This window comes from Rattus norvegicus, chromosome 11 (assembly GCF_021556685.1).
Source record: "Rattus norvegicus strain SHRSP/BbbUtx chromosome 11, alternate assembly SHRSP_T2T, whole genome shotgun sequence".
NCBI classification, from domain to species: domain Eukaryota; kingdom Metazoa; phylum Chordata; class Mammalia; order Rodentia; family Muridae; genus Rattus; species Rattus norvegicus.
The window spans coordinates 64,728,991-64,752,109 of record NC_141544.1 but is presented as its reverse complement, the minus strand read 5'-3'; the positions used below and the strand labels follow the sequence as shown (position 1 = coordinate 64,752,109).

General features: G+C 41.4%; 1 long non-coding RNA gene across 1 annotated transcript in view; it reads left to right on the top strand.

Moving 5' to 3' along the window:
- The first annotated feature begins 8,007 nt into the window (after nucleotides 1-8,007).
- Nucleotides 8,008-23,119, top strand: part of LOC148002590 (uncharacterized) — a 30,989-nt gene continuing 15,877 nt past the window's right edge. Inside the window, exons 1-3 of the long non-coding RNA XR_015633071.1 lie at nucleotides 8,008-8,125; nucleotides 12,374-12,415; nucleotides 18,290-19,080. This is a non-coding gene — a long non-coding RNA (uncharacterized LOC148002590). The remainder of the gene's footprint in view (nucleotides 8,126-12,373; nucleotides 12,416-18,289; nucleotides 19,081-23,119) is intronic.

Below are 23,119 nucleotides of genomic sequence, written 5' to 3'. Positions count from 1 at the left end.
CAAAAGGAAAACCCCTTCACTGTAAAACAAGAGCCCTGCTGCCCTATCCCAGGGAGTGACATGGGAAAATGTAATAGCTGTCCCTTGGACCTAAGTTCCTTGGAACCACCACCAACACTGGGGTCTCGCTGCCCCTTCCCTGGGGTTATTCTACATCTTACTCATTGTGGTTTACTAGGCCTTTGATCTTATCATTAAACGGAAACCGGGCTGAGTGAACTGGGTGTGGACGATTTCATCAGGTGAGGGAAAAGGGGAAAGAGTCAAGCCTTTGGTTTCCAAATCAGCTATTACCAGACATTGGAAAGGTGTTCTGTGCCTCTGCCTTTTCCTGGGTGAGAAAATTGAGGCAATCAGGAGAACTGAAATGCCCTCTTCAGTTTCCTTCCTGCTGCTTAGTGTTCAGGAACATCTCATGGAGGCAAAGAAGCAAGACAATGAATCATTTAGTGCTACTTATCCTTCCAAGAGTGGAGCAAACCAGTTTCCCAGAATCCCCCAAGAGAGGTCTGTGGTTCTACTTCAGCATGGCCATTGCGCCATGCCCTTTATTCGACACAGCTTGGTGCTCGTGATGACAGCGGTAACCACGAGTTCTGCTCCACACACCCACCTTTCCTATCAACTAGCTTGTATGGTTTAGTCTTAGAAACCCGCATGGCCTTCAGAGCCTGTTTCCACCACACACTAGCTCTCTTATGGCCAAGGGATCCAGGAAAACTGACAAACTCTGGAGGAGCTAAAGCCCTTCTGAAACACTACCCATTGTCTTCCACTCTGTAGAAAGTGAAGTCCCTTTGCCTCTGGAGGTCAAGTGCAGCTAGGGAAATAAGTCACAACATCGGGTACATTTGTGCCACCCTGGTGGTCAGTGATAACTGGCTTCCCATGTCATCTTCTCTCCACCACCACCGGACTCATAGGTCCCCAAAGAGCCCACTCCAGCTTATTAATAGTGGTTGTGCAAGCGCTAGTACATACGCACTAACATTCAGAAAAGGATTTTCCCTTTAAAATCCAGACCGAGCAAACACATTGCTTCAGTCCTCGGGGCTCCCCACTGTTTCCTGGAAACGAAGCAGTTGTGATTCTGAGTACTAAACAAGGTGAAAGTGGATCTTACAAATGCTTGTCTTACCTGCTTTACTCTCCGGTATTCTCTGCCTAGTACTGTAGGCGTTTAAGTGGAATCTAGGGAATTCTCACTTGCCTACTTCACTATCCGCACTGCCATAGCTACCAGATCAACAGACCCCACTTAGCCAGCCACGGAAGTAAAAAAAAAAAAAAAAAATAGCCCAGTAGATTATTTTCCTATTATGCTTCCCTAGAACTCTTACAAGAAACATAGTATCAGGTTCCGGAGATCATCCAAAGACCAGGGGGCTGTCCCCAGGAAATGACCACCTTCTGGTAGGAATTAAGCTTTGCACTGGTCCCTTGGCCTGTCATAACTCTTCCAGGTTTGAGAAAAATATCTCCCTTCCTATCTCAGTTCCAAGTGAAGCAGCTGAATATAGCTTATTTTAAGTTGGGGGGGGGGTGTCTTACTACATGGCCCAGGCTAGCCCAGAACTCTATATGTAGATCAGGTTTCCCTTAAACTAAACTCATAGAGATTCACCTGCCTCTACCTCCCCAGTGCTGGGATTAAAGGCGTGCATCACCATGTCTGGCTCTAAATATATTTTCTGATGTTGCTGATTGCTGTTCTTGGCATATTGGCATCCTTATGTTTTGAATTCATATTGCATATATATATATATATACATATATATACATATGTATATATATATATATTATACTGTATGTGTGTTTAGATGGGCACATATGATTGCTATATATCAAAGCAGAAATTGTAGGTGTAATAGTGATTTGTACACTTATATGGTTTAATTGAAGGCAGGAACTTCTGGACTAAACTTATAGGCCTTGTTTGCCAACATCTCAATTTTCTTTATAATTTTATAAAATACTCTGGGTAGACATCAGTAATGATCTTAATCTTTAACTGACTTTCTGCTGAATACATTTGTAAAATAAAGTTACTCACTGAGCCATGAGATGCATGAGACATGGTCTGGATTTGTGCTGAAGTCATTGACATGATTTTCTGAGGGCAGAACTGAGGCTCCTGCTCAAGGACATACAGGTTTTTCAGGTGGTGTCAGAGAAGGCCTTCCTGGGGCTCTTTCTGGGACTGGTGCATCCACCGGACTTGAGTGAGTATTTAAAAGAAAATATGTGTGCTTCGTGAATAAACTCTGAAGTTCCCAGAAGTTCATCTGTTAGAAACTAAACCAGAATATTAAAATGCATATGCACTCAAAACTTCTGAACAGTTCATAGATGTTGTGTTGAATGTGAGAGACTTAAAGCAGTTGTCAAGGTAGTCTACAATAAAAACGGTCACAGCTTAAATGTGCTTCTTTATCTTAGTAATTATTCTATAGCCCAAGTTTATCAAGAACTTCAGGCCTGAGGAATTCAAATAACACTTGGTGCATCTGTCATTAATAGTTCCCACCACACCCTCCAAGGGTGTGGATGTGGGTCTCTATCTTCCTAGTTCAGTTGGAAACATGGTACAGAAAAAGGCATAGTGTGTGTTTCTGTGTGTGTCTGTGTGTGTGTGTGTGTGTGTGCCTTAAAAACACCTGCTTGCGTTTAGCACTGTGTCACCCATGTCTGATTCTGCTTTGCTTTCCCTTGTAAGAGGAAATGCTGACATAAAATGGAGAGGAGACTGTTGTTTCAGCCTGATGTCCCTGGAGTGGGCGTCTGATCAAAATAATAAGCCCCAGGCCCCAAGCTATGATGGAGATACAAGCCTGTGATGAAGAGAGGTTGACTAAAGAAACATTATGTATTGGCCTGAATACTCACATGACTTTGAAATTTTAAAAACACAGAGGTGCAGAGATATTCAGTGGCATTAAAACCTAAACCACACTGTGCAAAGCCAGCTTGGTAATTCAAGCAGGGACCACCCAGGAGCTGGGCTTTCAGATTTGATTTCTGTTGTAATCATTGGACATGATGTTGAGTGTCCTGGTACCAATTTTAGCAATTCCGACATGTCACAGTCTTTCGTTCTGAAGAATATCTCAGTTTTCTGGGTTTTGTTGTATTGCTTTTTTTTTTTAACAAGCCAAAGGCACCTGGCATTATCAATCCCTGGAAAATCTATGAAAAGTGTCCTGCACAATAAATCTGTGTTTGTTCAATCCTTACCCCTAGTGCTGGAAACATTTGTAGGAGGGCATGGCTTCCTAAAGACTAGTGTTGCGCTTGTGAGAACTTCACTTCGCTAATCCAAGCATCACAAAAGCATTGCAGTGACATTTGTAACAGCAAAGACTTAGAAGCAGAGCAAGTGTTCATGAATAAAGAGCTGCTTGGGTAGAATGATATACGTCCACGTGACGGAATCTAGGTCAGCTCGAAAGAACAAGGTGAATGTGACCTTCTTATACCAATAAAGAGTGATCCCCCGGATATACAGGGTAGCAAATAAAGAAACACAGTTACGTGCATCTACACTTAAGTGAAAGGTTTGAGTGAATATTTTCAATCGCTGCACATTAACTTACTTAATCTGAGGATCTGTTCCACTAATGGGGATGGAACAGTAGTAAGGAAGAAACTCATGCGCCCTTTTTATTTTTAATTTTTCTTATACACACACACACAAGTATCACTTTGTGTTCCTAAATATAGAAATACAACCTGCTCCATTCATATAATCCTATTTGTATAGGTTTTCAGGGTTGGCCACTTGGTATTGGATAAGCAATTGGTGTCTTCTTTCCTGGAGAAGACGGTTCGCCCACTCTCAGAGTTCCTTGGTTGCCTATAGTTCTTTGAGGCTGAGTGCTGCCTTGTGAGCTTTCCCCATGCACATCAACATGCCTATTGGCTCCATCCTCGTTCAGGTCAGGTAGAGAGACCATGTTGAGATTTCATAACTGTAGCTTCTCTGAAGTTTCTAGAAGGTACATTCTCACAGCAAACTCCTCTGTCCTCTGGCTCTTACTGTCTTTCTGCCCTCTCTCACAATGTCTCCCGAGCCTTAAATGCGTGAGTTGTACTGTAGATGTACTCAACTGCATTTTGGCCAGTTCTGGTTATTCGTACTGATCTCTTTCTGTCGCAAAGAGATTTCTTGATGAGGGGCAAGAAACTACACTTATCTATGGATATAAGAAAAAGTATTTAGATGTAATGAGGGATTGTGCTGGTTTGGTAAAGTGATTCTCTTCCATGACTTTACTGGCCTTGGGTTGTTGACTGGTTTCCTGTAGCCAGCATACGTTTCTTCTTGTTAAGTGGGCCATCAGGCCAATTAGAGAGATGTTTGTTACCACAAAGGTATGTGCACCACTACTGACCCCACTATTGATCCCTTAGGGTGCTATTGTCATGTTGATTGTTGTTGCAGTTTATGAACACCATAGCTGGGTGGAACTATTGGTGGCTTTCATGCTTTGGAAGCTTGCATAGTGTCTTCCAAAACCAGCATTCCTAGTCCTCAGGGAAGAGGCTTTCAAGTCAGTTCCAGCTCAAGTCCTCTGGGCCCTTTGTCCAAAGTCAGCAACAGGAACTTGACTTTTACCTCTAGGGCCAACCAAGGCAATAGCAATAGCATATAATGAGAAAAGTATTCTAAAAATTCATGTGGAACCACAAAAGATTTAGATAGCCCAAACAATCCTGAACAACAACAACAACAACAACAACAACAAAAACAAAACAATGGTAAAGACCTTACCATTGCACTTCTCCAGATACATTGCTGTTGTTGAGATATGATATTAACAGTAACAAAGCAAAATGGTATCGACATGAAAACAGTGGAAGAAAACCATGAGTACACATAACTACAGATACCTAATATTTGACAAAGATGCTGAGACATAGGTGGGAGCAAAGAAAGAATCTTCAACAAAAGGTGCTGAGAAAACTGGATCCCCATGCACAGAAATGAAACCAGGGCCATCTGTATTACCTTGCACAAAAGACCAACGACATAATGGGAAACCTGAAATGCTGAAACTGCTAGAAGACATAGGCAGTAGCCTACATGAAGCCGGTGTAGGAAAGAACTTTTTGAATGGGACTCCATTTTCACAAGGATCAAGGTCAACAGCTGATAAGCAGAACCTCATAAAACTAAAACAAAGAGGAAAATAAAAAAAGCAAGAGGGTCAGGGTGTGCATGTGTGTGTGGAGGTCAAAGGTCGATGTTAGGTGCCTTTCTTGATCATTCCCCAACCCTTTTGTTTGAGACAGGCTTTTATTGAACCTGGAGCTCTCCAGTTCAGTGAGACTGGCTGGTAGATGAGATGCTGGGGTCCTCCTATCCTCCCTACCACCCAACCAAGAACTGGGTTACAGATCATTCTGCATAGCTAAAGAAACAATGAAGCAGATGAAGGGGAAGCCCATGACGAGGAAAGTGTCGGCGCCTGCACCGACACGGTACCGAGAATCAGGCGAAAGCCTGTGGGATGAAAGAAACACACACACAGGTTATTCGTGTCAAAAGCCAGAAGAGGAAGAGAGCCCTCTCGTTTCTTTATTGACCAAACTATATATCTAAAGAACACCACTTAGCAGGTATCTGCCAAGCACAGTGGGGAACCCTGGCTGAGACTTCCGTAACAAAGGACGGACTATGTGGCCTGAATAAATTAGGGAAATAACCAGGAAGGTCAGCCTAATTCTGACTCAGGTGAGAAGTACCTGGCCAGACTGTTCCCAGTTGGGGACAAAAGGCTTCCACATGCAAGGGCAGGGCTCAGCAGGGGTCAAACCTTGCTGGAGACCCAGAAGGGTCTTGTTCAGGCTGACAACATTCTGTGAATGTAAACTTCTTGTGCCACACAGTGACAAAGCAACCAGGCCCAAATCCAATACAGCTCCCACAGGAAAGAATCTTTGCTAGCTATACCTCTGAGGGAGGACAAATATCCAGAATACATAAAGAATTCAAAAGACAAAGAGTCAAAAAATAAAAATAAGCCATTCAAATAGAAGGGCATGGGATCTGAAGAGAGAGTTCTCAAAAGAAGAAATTAAAATGACTAAGAATTATCTCAAAAAATATTGTTTTTACTAGCAATTAGAGAAATGCAAATCAAAACCGTTTTGAGATTTCGTCTTACCCCAGTCAAAATGGCAAAGATCAACAAAGCATCAAACAAGAAACGCTCGTTCGTGTTGGTGGGACTGCAAACTGGTGTAGCCCCTCTAGAAACCAGTGTGGGAAATCCTCGAAAAGCTAAAAATTAATCTACCATATGACGTAGCTATACCAGTCACTGGCATATGCCCGAAGGAACCAAATCCTACTTCACTGATACTTTCTCAAGTCATGTTCATTGCTAGTCTATTCACAGTGGCTAGGGGACTGACTAAATGTCCTTCAACCTATGAATGAACAATGCAAATATGGTGTATACACCCAAAAGAACGTCGTTTAGCTGTAAAGAAAAATGAGATCGTGGGCTTTACATGTGAATGAATGGAACTGGCAAAGACCGCACAAATCAAAAAGACAAACACCACATGTTCTCAATCATCGGAGGTTCCTAGTTCCAAATCTTCAGGTGTGATTATGTAACCTGGAATAACTGCAGAAACCAGGGAAGTGAAAAAGGACCTTGGGGGTGGGCAGCATATGTAGAGAGAATAGCAGGATATACATGATCTGAGAGGGAAATGGGGAACAACTGGGCTTTAACTAGGAAGAGAAGGAAGGAAGTACAAAGGAAAGACGAGGGTAAAACAACATTAAGGATGTCTGGAAAAGTCAAAAGGAACCATTGTTATGAATTAGCTATGTAAAAATACCTATAATACATGTATATCTGTGTATGCATATAGTTGTAAATAAAATTTTCCCATCTGTGTTGATCTTCTTGATGGATTTACATTAAATGCTAGGCCCTATTAGCATAGCCTTTTCTTTGTATTTCCTTGTGGGAATTAAATAAAGTAAGGTTCTTCTTATTTATCCCCCTAGAAATGTCCCTTTTGATTTCAAAAGCCCATTTTCATTTAATAGGCTGAAATTCAACAAATTCTATTTGTTGCCCTCACCCAATGCATTATTCTTTAATGCTTAGGACAATTTCCCCTTCGCTTCCGGTCACCAAAGAGTTTTGATTACTGATAGCAAATGTCTTATTTCCATCATGCAAATTACACAAATCAATTTAAATAAGTTTTTCTGCTTATAACAAAGATGACTCAGACTCTTTGCCTTCCTCCATTAAAACCACCAGCCATCTTCTTCACCTTCCCACTATTTCACAGCTTCATTTTATCCATAAACGTCTTTCTCTTAGAAATACTCATACAATCAACGATCGCTCTAACCTGAGACATTCTCATACCAAATTCTTACAGGTCCTTCCTCTCCTCCTGTCCTCCATCCTCCCTCTGTCTCCCAGTGTCTGTCTGATCAGTGTCTTGTTCTCGTTGCATCTGCCTCTGAGGATGAGGTTGTGTCTATGTGTCCATTGTTAAGCGATGTACTCCAGCCCAGATCTTAGGGGTACCATTTTGCCTTTCCTCACTTGTGCTTTTATTTATTATCACCTTCTGCCCTTCTACAGTGGTCAAAACTATTAGAAACCAGCTATGCCAGTCACAGGTGGGCAAGCTATTATTATTAAAAGTAGACTCAGTTCCCTGTTGGCCTCTGGCATGCATGGTTGCCCACATACCACCTCTGGAGGATTCTTGTGTTTCGTTCTAGTTTGGAGACATTTCTACATCCATTATAGATGATACCATCAAGCTCTACCCACATCCCCTGGGAGGGTTTCCTATAGTGACCAACTATTGCATCTGCCCAGGACTGTGGGTTTCCAGAATGAAGGACTTATAGAGTTAAATGTGAGCACTGTAAAGAAGACCCGGATATATTGCCCACCCGCCCTCACCACTTCCACACATGCTGCCTAGGGTACATATCCACCCCCCAAACGTGTTGCCTACACCCTTATCAGAGGGCTTCCTTCCTGTGGTCCAACTCTCTGCACTTGCTACTCAAAGAGCAAGAAGAAAGGGAGAGTCTGCATCTCTAGGCTAGCCCTTCAACAATGACTGACCTATGGTAAGGTAATTCGAGTTCTCCTGGGTCTTTGACCTTGATGGGGACAAGGGTGAACATGGCTGATATTGTCTTCAATGCTCTCTGACACTACGTTCTCATTGCTTTCCCCCACTGTGTTGCTACCCCCCCCCCATGCCGTTTCAAGTTTTCTCCAAAACGGTCTTCAAATAACCACTTCCTATTTTCAGAACCGTCATTTGGAACCTTGACTGTTCTCATCGAAACAGTCATTTTTGTTTTTGACCTTTCACAATATTGATTGCACTGTGTGGGATAGTTCTATGCCACATGATGACAGCTGCAATGGTGATCGTCTGGTGGGGGGCTCAACTGTGCAAGACCATCTAAGACACCTTGTGCCACGGTGCTTGTGTGCTTGAAACCCTTCAACAGTCCTGTTTACTTAGAATCTCTCACGTGGCTGTGTCAGACAGCAGTCGGGCTGTAGTCATCTATCTGAGAGTTTAACCCAAGGTTGCTGTTTAAAAAAAATGGTCTTTATTCATTTTCTTTACATTTTTCAAGGTTTCTCTTCTAGTTTCCTGAGGAACCACAAACTGTGGGCCATGAAACAGTGGGTGCCTACACTCTCACAGGCCTGACACCTGAAAGTCAAAAATTAAGATGTGTTTCTGAAGGCCCTGGCTAAAAATCCCTCCCTGGCTCCTAGCTGTTAGTGGCTGTATACAGTTGTGATGTTTCCAGTATCTGTCTGTGGCATCACAAGGCCTCCTCCTCACATGTCTTAAGGCTACCTTCTGAGAAGGAAGCCACACGTTGGATTTGGATGCATCTACCTCAGTTAGACTTCTTTTTAATTTTATTAAGCTTTTTTTCAAAAAATATCCTAATAATGCATATGTTCTGGGTGGTCAGGAATTTGAGAAGAATATCATTCAACTCAGTATACCTACATGGATTCGTGGAAGTCCTCTAGGTTTTCAGAAGCACCAAAGTGGAAGCTACTAGACCTTCTGGAGACTTGTCAAGTGCTCAGAATGTCTCTACCATTATGCCACATGCTGAGATTACCGTAGAACCAACACAGGAAACACACTTGAACTAGAGAAAATGTCTTTAAACATGCCTCAAGCCGGGAGCCCTTTACATGACTTTGGTCAGTAGAAAGAATAACCAACTACACTTGGAACCTAAACCCTAGGTTCGCTTTGGGTCCCACACACAATAATAGATAACACAATCTTTTCCTCGCTTTACCCGAGCCTCTCTTTCTTCAGACACATAACGAAGAGTGTGACAACTTGAGGCTCTTCCAACTCCTGATGTATCTACTGCTCAAACATATGTATTCCTTCACTCAAACATCTTCATATAGGCTTTGGAAAGCTGGAATTTGGGGACCATGCTTATAATACTAACATTCAGTAGGCTCGAGACAGAAGATTGCCAAGAATTCAAAGCCAGCCTGGGACACATAGCAAGACTCTGTCTCAGACCAGAGAGAGAGAGAGAGAGAGAGAGAGAGAGAGAGAGAGAGAGAGAGAGAGAGAGAGAGAGAGAGAGAGGAGAGAGGAGAGAAAGGAAGGAAGGAAGGAAAAAGAAAGAAAGAAAGAAAAAAAGAAAGAAAGAAAGAAAGAAAGAAAGAAAGAAAGAAAGAAAGAAAGAAAGAAAGAAAGGAAGAAAGAGAGGAAGGAAGGAAGGGAGGGTACAAACAAACAACATATCTTTGGAAGTTTTTGATACTAATAGAAGATTAAGGAGAAAATGAGAGGTCTAAAATGGGACAATTAAGGAGGTTCCTGTGTAACTTTAAACTGTCTCTTCCCTTCTCTTGGCCCCCTTATTTTCGTAAACTTCAATTTGTGACACTTCCCCAAATTATTAATAGACATCTGCCCAGTGTGTGGTTTCCATCTCAACTGACCCATTTGGCAGGAGTGACAGGCAGCAAGTTGTGGTCTGGGATGGGATCATATGATTTTTTTTTTTAATCTTTTCAATCTCTGGTATACACCTGTTATAGAGAACAGCAGGTGTTGGTCAACAGGTGTTCTGGGAATTCACAGAAAAAACAGGTAACTGCTCTTCTGTGCATCGTAGAAAGAAAACATTATGATGCCCATTAATACGCCTTCTTGGGAGGATCCTAGGGATCAGCCCGTGTCGGGCATGTGTGCACGCTGTGCCAAAGAAGTCGGGAGGAAAATACAGAAGAGAGTTTTTGTTTCGTCTTTTTATTTTGTTTTGTTTTTAGAATATGTGTTAACATTGCTTTGAATAAAATCTGTAACTGTGTCAATGTTAGTTTAAACTGGAATAAAGGGACCGTGTGTATCACAGGGATGGGGCTAAATCCAAATACAGATTTCTAGACTAGTCTCAGAGAGGAGCAGCTTGTGTTCATTTCTCCAAAATACTATAAAGTGATCGCCCTACTAACGTCTTCCATGTGATGCTATTACTCCATGCTTTCTTCAAGGCCTCTTGGATTTCAGGCCAGATATTCACACATGAAGCAATTACCTAGCACACACACACACACACACACACACACACACACACACACACACACACTCACACCCCAGAAGAGAATCTGAACAATCTCCTCATCAGCCAAGTAGGTTCCCAATGTGAAGGCAGGAAAGCTGGGAATGCGTTGATGCTGACCCGGACCAGCTGCTTCTTGCTGCCTTGTCCTAATGACCATTGAGAAAAAGGATTGTGTGAGCCCTTCAGAGTGACACTCTTCAGTGGGATATCTGCAGGACGTTTCAAAGGTCAAAAGCTAGATTTTTTTTGACCTAGAAAAGAAAGTTACAAATTCCTTGAAATTGAATATTGTTACTGGTGTTCAAAGACAAAAGCCCCACTCTGGGAGACCTAACAGATTAGGCTCCGCCACCCATCGATTAAAGAGACAAGCTGTAGTGGGAGGCAGGGAGAGATTTATTTTATATCCTCACATTGGATAATATAGATTTTTAAAAAAGGTCTAGTGACCCCAATTCTATCTTTGTGGTACTGGCATGAGCTTGAGGTTTAAATAGGAGAATAGTGGCAGAGCCAGAGGCCAGTGTGGTAACGCATTCTTGGTAAAAAAAAAAAAAAAAAAAAAAAAAAAGAAGCAAGGTCTGGTTGATTATTAATTCAGCTCTGCAAGTCAAGTTAATTCAGTTCAGCAAGGTGGTCCTGAAGAAACCCTTACTGCTTGTTTTCATATGCCCCACCCAGGGAGTGGCACTGTTGGAAGGTGTGGCCCTGTTGGAATAGGTGTGTCACTGTGGGTCTGTGGCTAGGTGCCTGGAAGTTAGTCTTCCACCAACAGCTTCCTTGTTACTTCCTTGCCGTGAGAACCTGGATTAAAAAAGAATACTATCCTATATGAATAATATCCTAAATGAAATCTCAAAGCACTCACTACTATTCTTTAATGGAACTGGGAGTTCTAAATGGTGTGATTTGTTTAAAAGTTGGAGCACAGTTCTGTGTACCTGGTAACTACTTTATCAATCACTCAATAAGAGCTGATCACTGCTTTTAGAGAACAGACAGTAAGAGTGACCCAGGGCCAAGTGTTGAGGAGAGCCAGTGTTTCATTGTTAGCTGGAGAAGGATTGGTGTATACTAAACTGCACCTACAAGCAGGAAGCTCAAAGTATACACAACAGAGTCACTACAGATAACAATAATATATTGTACGTTTCAAAAAGCTAGAGGAGAAGATTTTGAAAGTTTTCCCTATAAGCACATACAAATGTTTGAGAAGATGGACATGTTTAAAATGGTTTAAACATTATATAATGTATGTGGGCATTAAACATTACCTAGTAATTTATCAATAATTTTGTATCAATGTATCCATTAACGTATTTTTAAGACACCTATGTTACAAAAATTCTATCCTAGCAATATGAATTTTGTAGACTCATATCTCATTTTAATATGCTATCTTTAAAGGTGTATATTCTTTTTCAGGTTGTATTATGTCAAATAAGAAAGATTTCCTTGACCCAAATCCCAGTCGAGAGAGTCTATACCATTCTAGAAAGGTTTACTGAGATGTTGATAGTAACTTATCATCATCATCAGTAGCCCAATAAGATATAATATCAAGAAAGAGAGAGAGAGAGAGAATAGGGAACGACAAGAAAATGTAATTAAAATCAAATTTGGATTGGCATCAAACGTACAGCAATTGAATTGATATTAATAAACAGAGTGTTGATACTAGTTCATGCTCCTGGAAGTCTATTCCCATTATAACGAAGGCATTTATTTTCCCATTAGATTGATGGATTGCTGAAGGAAGCAAAAAGTGAATCTGTCTTGGTAAGCAAATCTCATTTTACTGCATGTGAATTTCTTTGGGTCAGGCCCCGATGCTGAGATACTCAGAGGTTGAATATTGAGTGGTCTCTAGCTTAGGTCATTACCAAAGGCAAGCGTGGGGCATGGGGTACTTGTTTAAAGGCAAAAACAGCATCGCCTGGAATATAACAAAGATCTTGAGAAATAGCTAAAGAGACTAAAAGCACCGCTAAGGTTGTTTTTCCCCTGAACAGAAATGCTTTTCTGAAAGGTCTTCAGACTGACACTGTCTGTTTACTTATTGATTGCCTGGCTTCCCACTGTGCCAACCACATTGTGGCCACAGGGAATGCTGTCAGATGCAGCTCTTTCATTTTCTTAATCAGGACAATCTAATGTATTAGAGTCAGGCAGCTTCTGATGAGTAGCTCTCACACCCACTCACAGGTATACACATTAAGGATCCCTTCTTCCTCATTCCCAACCTCTATGCTGCCCTGCTTTTCTCCAGGAATCCTTGCTTCTGTTTAGGTTTGGGGGCAAGACAAAAAAAATCACTCTTCCAAAGCATCATGTCCCTTGTGGTTATGGACCTGGCCAAAGGAAAAGGCTGGGGAACAAGGCAAAGTATCTGTAGAGAGATCCTCTTGTGTATTGTATGGATGCTTCATCTGTCAATCAAAAAGCCTATGGCCTATGGCTTAGACAAGAAATAGAGGCGGGACATTGGGAGAAAAAAGAATTCTGAGACACAAAGGAGGGAGGAGCCCAGAAAGAGCTAAAGAAACTAGACCCATGAACACATGGTAACCAGCCAGTCAGCAAAACGTAGGTTAAAATAAATGGGTATCTTTAGTTAGGATCTAGTCCAAGTAGAGCCTAGCTGGATGGCCAAGGGGTTTGTAAATATAATTTCAGTCTAGGTCTTATTTCTGGCAGCATGGGGCTGAGAGGCAAAACCAAGACTTAGCAGCTATCTGCTTTCCTGTGTTGGGGCAGGATTGGGTAACTCAGTGCGGTCTGAGCACAGGGTCAGCAGTGCAGTTTCACTAGAGAATACAGGGCTATTACTTAAGCCATGCAGGAAAACTAGCTGAACCCAATTTCTACGGCTGTACCCCAACATCCAACGAATGTACCTTAAAAACACGCCTGATGGCCCACCTACAAGTAAACAACTAATTCCAGAGATGGAGACAGAGGATGTTGACCACAGGCAACTTGGGGTCGTATAACTTCTAAAACCCCAATAACAAAACTAAATCCAACATGGCGCCACCACCACCACCACCACCACCACCACCACCACCACCACCCTGAAAATAGATGAGTTACCTGGGAAAGGCAACTACGTCTTATCCAACAAGGGCCCTAACGATGTTGGCTACATTTGGACTCTTCCATTTTAATAGAAATGATATCCTGCCTTTACTTTCTTCTCCTTCACATCTAGAGCTGCTTATCGTGGGATGTATGGATGGCCCAGAGTTCCTCAATGGGCAAGACTTTACTGGAGTAAAGTTTAATTCTTTTCTAGGGCCGCTGTCTTGGTGTTGTGAACCTTCTTTTTCTTTGGGAAACAAAGGATTTCTAGAGATTGGCTAATTCATCTTCTCTATGAAGCTGATGCAGTCTGCTGTAAATGTGTTTTGCTCTGCAGACAATAGTGCCGTGATGGAATGGTTAGTCAGAGAGTCTGTGAATAAATGAATAAATCACACACCTGTTAAATCATGTGCTGTACAGAATGAAGGGTTTGTGATCAGTTTTTTAAAAGCAAAATGTTTTTTCTTTCTATTTGCCACTCCTAAAGACTTCTCAATGCAATGCCTTGTATATCTCCCTTTTTAGTGAACCTCAAAATACTTCATAGTTTTTACATATATGTAATCTTATTTATTTTTTGATCTATTATTATTATTACTATTACTATTATTATTATTATTATTATTATTATTATTATTATTATTATTATTATTATACAATATCATGCTATCCTGGTTACCCTGGCTATCCTGGTTACATAGTATGTAGTCAAAGTTAGGCTCAAATTTGTAGTAATCCTCCTGTCTCAGCCTTCCAAGTGCTAAGATTATATGCATGTTCCAACATGCCTGACTCATGCATGTGGATTCTAAATTATTGGTGCATCAATTGGTCCCATCAATTTTCAGAGTTGCAAGTAAGAATATTAATCAATGTTCTCTTCCTGTTCTGGGTCACAGGGTAAGTCAAAAGTGGAGAAGTAAAAGAAAAATGATCTGAAGTGGTAAGAAAGTGGTCCATGGAAAGCCATGAGGTATGTCAGGGTAGAGGAATAGACCAAATCCTTGGAACCCTAGACTCCAGTTCAAGAATATTGACAGGGGGGGTTGGGGATTTAGCTCAGTGGTAGAGCGCTTGCCTAGGAAGCGCAAGGCCCTGGGTTCGATCCCCAGCTCCGAAAAAAAAAAAGAACAAAAAAAAAAAAAAAAAAAAGAATATTGACAGGGGCTGACCTGTCCAGGCCAGGAATGCAGGCGTTCTGTCTACAGCCCAAAGCAGTGTACGACATGCTTGCTGTGGGAATCTTTGCATGCTTAGGGTTCCCATGTGTCTTATAGTTTTAACAACAATGCTCTCATGCAAAGCAGAGACGTGTACACCATAATGAAAACATTGCATCATTATTATCCAAGGCAAACAATAAATACACCTCTGAATGCTGGGCATGAGGCTGAGCAGTAGGGTTTCTGCCTAGCATGTGTCAGGACCTGGCACTCTCTGGCACCACAAAAATAATTCCTTCTTCACCTATTTGTTCCTGTTATCTCCCAAGATATAAAAGAAAAAAAGGGGGGAGGGGGTACAGGCTCTGAAACTAGACCGTGTAACTTAAAATTCATACTCTGTATTCTAGTAATTTTTCACTGTCAAATCGATTAACCTGAATTTGTTTACTAATTCTAATGACACGGACATAAAATTACTAGAGTGTAAAACTCTTGGGGGAAATTAAGTGATCTGTGTATCTCTCTCTCTCTCTCTCTCTCTCTCTCTCTCTCTCTGTGTGTGTGTGCGCGTGTGTGTGCGTGTGTGTGTGGGGGGGTCTATTGTGTTAAAATGCCATGAACATAAGCAACTTTGAAAAAAAGAGTTTATTTCCTTTTTATTAATTTTTTTTCTTTTTTTTTTTTTATTAACTTGAGTATTTCTTATATACATTTCGAGTGTTATTCCCTTTCCCGGTTTCCGGGCAAACATCCCCCTCCCCCCTCCCCTTCCTTATGGGTGTTCCCTTCCCAACCCTCCCCCCATTGCCACCCTCCCCCCATAGACTAGTTCACTGGGGGTTCAGTCTTAGCAGGACCCAGGGATTCCCCTTCCACTGGTGCTCTTACTAGGATATTTTATTAATTTTTTAATTTTATTTGTTTCCACATCACAGTCCATCATCAAGGGAAGTTGGGGCAGGAACTCAAGCAGGGCAGGAACCCGAAGGCAAGAACTGGTGCAGAGGCCATGGAGGAGTGCTATTTACTGGCTTGTTCCACATGGCTTGCTCATCCTGCTCTCTCATATCCCCTCAGCAAAAATCACCCATCCGTGCGTGGAATCCACACAATGGGTTGGACCCTCTCCTATCAATCACTAAATAAGAAAATGCCCTCCAGTCTTGTTTACAGACAGATCTTATGGAGACATTTTTCTCAATTGAGGCTCCCTTCCTTCAGAGGAATCTAGCTGTGTCAAGTTGACATGAAAGCAGGCAGCACGGTGTGTGGGAAACGTGTACTGAAAGAGAACGACAGCTAGAGTTTCCGACTGGTTTTATGTACTGTGTTATTTGTAGTATACTACTTCCGTATGTAGTTATCAACTGAAGCACTGGAGAAGCCAAGAGAGAAGACAAAGAGATAGAAAGACAGAGGAGGAAATGATAAAAAGAAAGAAAAACAAGGGTGGGGACTGGCAGTGACTGAAGGGCATTTACTTAGAAACACAGACCTTAGCCACACTTACACTGCTGACCTGTTGTTACAAACTGCAAACCTCCTCACCAGGAATTCCTGAAGACTCCATGGGAGTAGTCAATAGCATATTCCTTGGTAGGAGACAGGTTTCCTTTCCTTCTTATGTTAACCCAGAGAACCTTCCCTGCATGCTCTGGGAGGTTGAGTTTTTAATCCACTCATACTCTAAACCACTTCCTCCAAGTTAACTTAACTCTCTGAGCCCCACCACTGTTCTTAAAGGCATGTTAGCGCCTATAGTGCACTGAGTCAGAACTTTTTGTATACCTGAGAAACCACTGAAAAGCCTCTCTGTCTTTTCCTTCTGGAAGACTTGTGTTATGGGCCATGGGGATATTTTATTTCTCTTTCTGTTTTATGTACCATTTTTGGTAAAAGTATTATTTCAACGTACAAAGCACAGATCCTGTTACTGGGTAAAACAGAGACACCAGAGAACTTGAGGAATATTTTCTGTGTGTTGAAAGTACTTATGACTAGAGCAGATCAAGGTTATGTTCCTTAACCATTTACCTCTAATGCTGAATTGGCTTCTAAGGCACTTAAGGGATTCTTGAAATCTGTTATTTTCGAGCACTATTTTCAGAAGTTCATCAGCAGGACTTTTGAGGCTTATAAAATAACTAAGTAGGAGACATCAGGAAATGCCATCTGGCCTTTAAATACTACCTGACTTTCCCCTAACCCATCATATTCCTATAGTTCCTGAGATGTTTAACATTGTTCATGTGTTCTTCAAAGGTATTTATTAAGATCCTCCCACCATTTAATCAAAGAGCTGGCCCTCATGAATTAGTATAATAGTGTGTGTACATTAATACTCATGAGGCTGCACACAGGGCTCAGAGCTGAACTAGGAGGGGGACAATATCCCAAGGGATGTCATTGATGGGTAGCAAGTGCATGACAAGAGACTCTCACAGGCAAGCGTTGATGGCAGCCTCTCACCCAGGATATATGGGGGGTTGTGAGTCTTCCTAGAGGAACAAATATTCTTATCTTGGGTTTATTTATCTTTTAAAAAATAAATACCATTTTCTAGAAATGCTATTAGAACATAGGAACTCTAGAAACATTAGCACACATTAATGTCATAAGTCGAGGTCCTGAGTTAAGTAAATATTAGAATCATTGCATTTTAGATGGCACCAAAAGAGAGATGACGCTGGGGGCTCTGTTTAAAGAGCAGGGAGCTATTTCTGTGGGGGAGTTTTATCTGAAGAGGTGATGTGCCTGGTGGTGCAGACAGGTCAAAGCTCTGAAACAACACACAGGCTGCAACCTACGTTAGCTGCAACCTACGTTACAGTTTTGCCTAAAGCCTGCACTAATCTTGAGCTCTCCCTAACCCTCCCACTCAGCAGAGAAAATACTCAGCTGGGCTTCCATAGTGGAAATGAAGTGTAAGGGGGAAATGGCATTTTTAAAATCTGACGAAGTGTCTACAGCTGTTGTGTGCCAAGACAAGTTTGCCTGGAAATTTTCCCATTCTGACGTCCTTCACATTGTCTCTTGGACCCTTCCTTATTGTAGCACTTGTGTAACTGGAAACTCGGCATAAAAAAAACTGTTATTCTCTGCTGGACTGGAGCATGTGCCAGCACCTGTGTATCCTCCTTCCCACAATGCTTCAAAAGAACCAGGAAATGAGTCCTCTACTTATTATCTACAGGCTTTCAACTAAAAATCACCATGGCGTAATTATATAGGCACTTGGAGAGTAATACACAACCTCTAACCCTAATCTTAACCTGTGTCCTTTCGTGACCCAATTTGAAACTCTTGTGGAATGATTGACTACAAAGGTGCCCTCTATTAAGCAAGTTCTAGAAGGTGTTTTCTGCAAAATGAAATGTGTTCACATTTATCTTATCCCTAATAGGAATTTTGCTTCGACTCAGCCTCCTGCTGTGAGTGAGGCCACACACCTGTGAGTCAGAACTCTCTCCCACCTTCGAGGAAATCCAACTTATTGTTGACAGTTCTGCTCTGTGCAACAACGATCGGTATGACTGGGCCTCGGTGTGAAACTGTGGAAAGACTGCAATACCGCTTCACGTTTTGGACAGCATTCACTTTAGCCCAACAATAAGCCTGTGAAGAAAGAAGACTGGTTACACACGTCATTGTGTTTACCAACTTTACCCTCTGGATCAATGTCTTTAAATACAACTGAATCCATTTGTGAGAAACATTCCATGGGCCAGCAATGATGTTGGAATCCGTATTACTGCTTTTGGTAGTGTTCACGCCATCGATGCATTCCTACCACCCGAAAACCTTGTTTGAGAGAATTTTCCCAAGCATCATTAACCTCATAAGGGCCAATAAGGAAGTCCAAGAGCAGTGAGATGTTAAAAGTCTTCACTGACTGCAAGGTTACTATGGAAATGAAGTTTTTAAAACTGAAAACGAAAAGCTGACAAGATAGCTCAGTGGGTGTGTGTTTGCTTGCCGTGCAAGTATGAGGACATGAGTTCAAGTACTCAGAACGACGGAAGGCCAGGGGTGATAGCATGGATCTGTAATCCTCGCACACCAATGATGAAATAGGCGTGGAGACGGGAGAAACCCCTGAAGCTTGCAAGCCAGTTAGCTGGGTATTTATAAACTGAAGAGTCTCTGGCCTCTCCTACCATGCCGTGCCCCTGTACACACACACAGTTTAAAGAGGTAAGAAAGAAGAGTTATTTCCTGTGGGTGTAGAATAAATTATTTGAGCATGGAATGATTCTGAGAGACAAAAAAAATCATCCGACACACCAGCCTGGCACTCCTGGGCTAATGGATAGTACCAGTCAGAGGATGATGGAGACACTGGAAAACATTTGGACAGTTGTGTATCTAGACACCTAGTGGCTACCAGCTTCAAATTAATTCCAGGAGGGCTTAATCCCTAGGGAAGGCAATCATCTGCCTCCATAAATTTCCATTACGGACAAATGAGAATGGTTTGGGGGTTGTTATGCATATTCAAAAGAAATAGACTTTCCGTATCCTCAGTATGCTAAATGTTACTCTCTAACCTCTAGACATATATGGTACAGAATATATATGAACAGGAACACTGGCCGTGAGTAAAAGCTTTGAAAACTTATTCAGGATCCTGCTCCTGGAAATACATTTAGGGGAACCAACTTAGCAATTTGGAAACCTCCAATAAACGGCTCCACTTAAAAGCTAGTTTTAAGTGGACTCTAGTGTTAGTATTCTGATCTGATGAGGAAATTTGGCTGCAAAAGGCTTCACGGGCTTTCCTTAATAGTCAGAGGTAAAAGGAAACTTCAATTTAAACCACACTTTCTTCCTGATTATTTATGATCTGTATTGACCCAAAACATAAATACACACACACACACACACACACAATCTCTCTTCAGCTATATGAACTAAGGTTAGGAGACAATATCTTGAGTTTTTGAACAGAGGATGAAGTGCTTCTGTCTAGTAGTTTAATTACGTGTGGCTAAAGATCATGGTGTCTAAACTGAGCATGCTATTAGCTTTTGTATTCCATGAAAAAGATCATGTAGCATGAAAAGGCTGCTGATTTTGGTATGTGACTCATTTAAAGACCTGGAAATGATTCAGAATGTCTGAAAATTGTAGTAAATATGTTGTGTATTTTGAGTGTTGTCAAGTGTGGGATGAAGATTTCAGCTTCTGCTATTTTAAGTAGAACACATTATTAGTTTGATTTTTAAATTCTCTTTTAGTTTGTGATACACTGTTCTGGTAAGCCACATGAAGAATAGTGAGACAATAACAATTTTTCAGCCTAAAACCACTCAGTGACTAGATTTTAAAACATTGCTGTACTGAAAATCAAAATAGATATTTATTTTTGTAAAAAAAACCCTCTCTTTAGAATCTAGCCTTGTCCAACAATGTCTAATAAATGCATAGAGACATGTACTTATATTTAGTTCATTTTTTATCAGAAAATAGGGATTAGCAGAAGAATGAACAGAGAATATTTTCCATCCATGCTCAAAAGTTTTCGCAGGGCTGCTGAAGAAGAATGGCCACTTTTCTACTTGACTGGGGCTCAATTCCCAGCACCCACAAGGCGGCTCACAACTGGAACTAGAACTCCAGTTCAGAGGATTGAACACCCCCACCCAGATAGAAGGGCAGCCCAAACACCAATGCACAAAAAGAAAACACTAAATAAGTAAATATTGTTTTTAAAAAATAGTATCAGGGGGTGGTTTTTTCTCTAGAATATAATTACATCTGTCTTTTAGTCCCAAGTGCCTTTGTGTACTAGTTAACTTTCCAGAAGCCATTCCTAACATTCTCTATATAAGAGCCTCTTACCACAGAGACAGGAAAATAAAATAAGAGTGGCATTAATTTTTTAAAATAAGGAGAGTCACATGATTCTGTAATGGTTCATGAGATTTAAGTGAAAGCTCCTTGGGAAGAGGCTGGATTTCTCTAGGACTAGAGGCAAGTCTGGAATAACAGACAGCATTCTACAGCTACAAAAGAAGCAATAACTGAATCGTAAGGATTCATAATTAGAAGCCTGAGCCTATAAGCTCTTGTCTATTATGGTCAATAAATATTTATGTGTTTAGGGTCTTAAAGCATCTTACTGATAGCTATGTATGGACAATTAGGTAATCTAGTGGTTGATTTTTGTGTTTAATCCTTATTATAGCATTATTTCTAGGGAAATTGTTCTGCTCCAAAGAGATATATAATCTTTTTTTATTAAAAAGGAACCTAGCTTCTATTTTTTTCAACAAATTCAAGTGTTTATTTTCATTACATCTCCTGCAAGCTCAAAATTTTGCTAGCACTCTCACACACGTGTACAAACACACACACACACACACACACACACACACACACCTGCTCAAAGACCTATACTTGCCCCTCTTACCTAGTGTTAGGATGATAAATTGGTTTCATCTCAGGTGTCAGCATTGATAGATGGGTAGTGGCTGTCTGGATCACTGTGTTGAGAATAATTTTGAGGCAGACTACACAACTTATAAGGAAGAATGTAGTGATCAATCGGCCAACTTTGCCATGGATATGAAAAATGGGGTGATGTATTTGGGTTTTGTAACAGTTGACCTGGGCCAGCCTGTTCAAGGTTAATTGTTCAGCCTGATGTAATTCTTTGTCCTCTGTTAACCCTTCTGGTAGGAGTCTAGTATCTTCAAACTGGGCCATTCAGTCCCTATGAGACCTTCAGTTCACAAACTAGGAAGTGAGAAGATGCCATCTAGAACAATATCCTACTGACACATTTCAGCTGAAAGTGTAGAGAAAGGGGTATGACTTGAGATGCTATGCCATGCTGTGCTGCTGTGGGAACATGCCACTTGCCCTTCCCTTCAAGAAAATTTGGCATTCAGCTGCAATCAGTGTAGTTAGATGGGCTGGAGTGATGGTCCCACAGTTAAGAGTGCATGCTGTAAGCAGAGGACCCAAGTTCAGTTCCTAGAACCCAAACTGGAAATCTTACAACCTCCTGCAACCCCAGCTCCAGGGGAATCCAAAGCCTTTAGCTCCCTTGAACACCTGCCTTCTAGTTAGAGTGTGCGCATGCGTGCAAAGGAGGAAGAAAGGAAGAAGGGAGGGAGGGAGGGGAGGAGAGAGGAAGGAAGGAAGGAAGGAAGGAAGGAAGGAAGGAAGGAAGGAAGGCAAAAAGAAGAGAAAAAGACACCTCACCTAGCTGCCACCTGTCACAGTGCAGGGGGAATCCCCCTCAGCTTTCACACCAACGCCATGGGATGTCTGGAAGACTCACCATAGGTACTTATGCCCAAGCTGTCTATCTAGTGGGAGAATCAGTCACAGACAACTTTCCTCTGGGATTCCCTCTATATTGACTAATGTCTCATTAGATTTGCATCACAATCCCAGGTATTCTTAGCTCACATCTCCTTCCTTCTACCTCTCTGTAACTGACAGGAAATTGATAGGTAGACATCTGTGTCCGTCTGACTGATTCCCCGTCATGGCTCACACAAGTGAACCTCGTGTCCACAGACACTCCTAAGTCTACCAGGGTCTCTGCTTTCTGTAGAGTCCAGACTGGAACACACACCTTTTGCTTTAGTTTGATTCTAAAATAACGTCTGATGCCCCTTCTTGTTTAAAAAGCAGTGGAACTTCAAGAAGTGGGTAATTTCATACCACTGGGGCATGTTCTGGAGGGAGAGTGTGAGATGTTGATTGTCTTTTCTTTCTCTTCAGTTCCTGGTCACCATGATGTGGACAGCTTTGTTCTCTGTGGACTCCCCATTTTGGCATCAGGGGATATATATATATGCATATATATATATATATATATATATATATATATATATATATATATATACACACACACACACACGCTTCCTCCTTATGAGGAGACAGTGCCCTATTCTTCCAGGCATTTTGTTACAGTAACAGACAGCCTACTATGGAAACACCTCCTTAGATATACAGAGCTTTCATATCAAATGTACAATATGCAAAACACAAGCCAAGTGCTAAGTCAGCATTGATATTAGAGAATATTGATTAAATCATAGACATATGTCGTAGAGTGGCACAGAACCAGCATCCTTGACTTTAAGAAAGTTAGCAGATATTTGATAGAACTCTGTAAGGATTAATGGAGATAATATGTATGAAAATGATTTCTAACTATTAAGCACCATATATTTAGTTATTAATATTGCTACTATTTTAAGTAATTTCCAGAGAG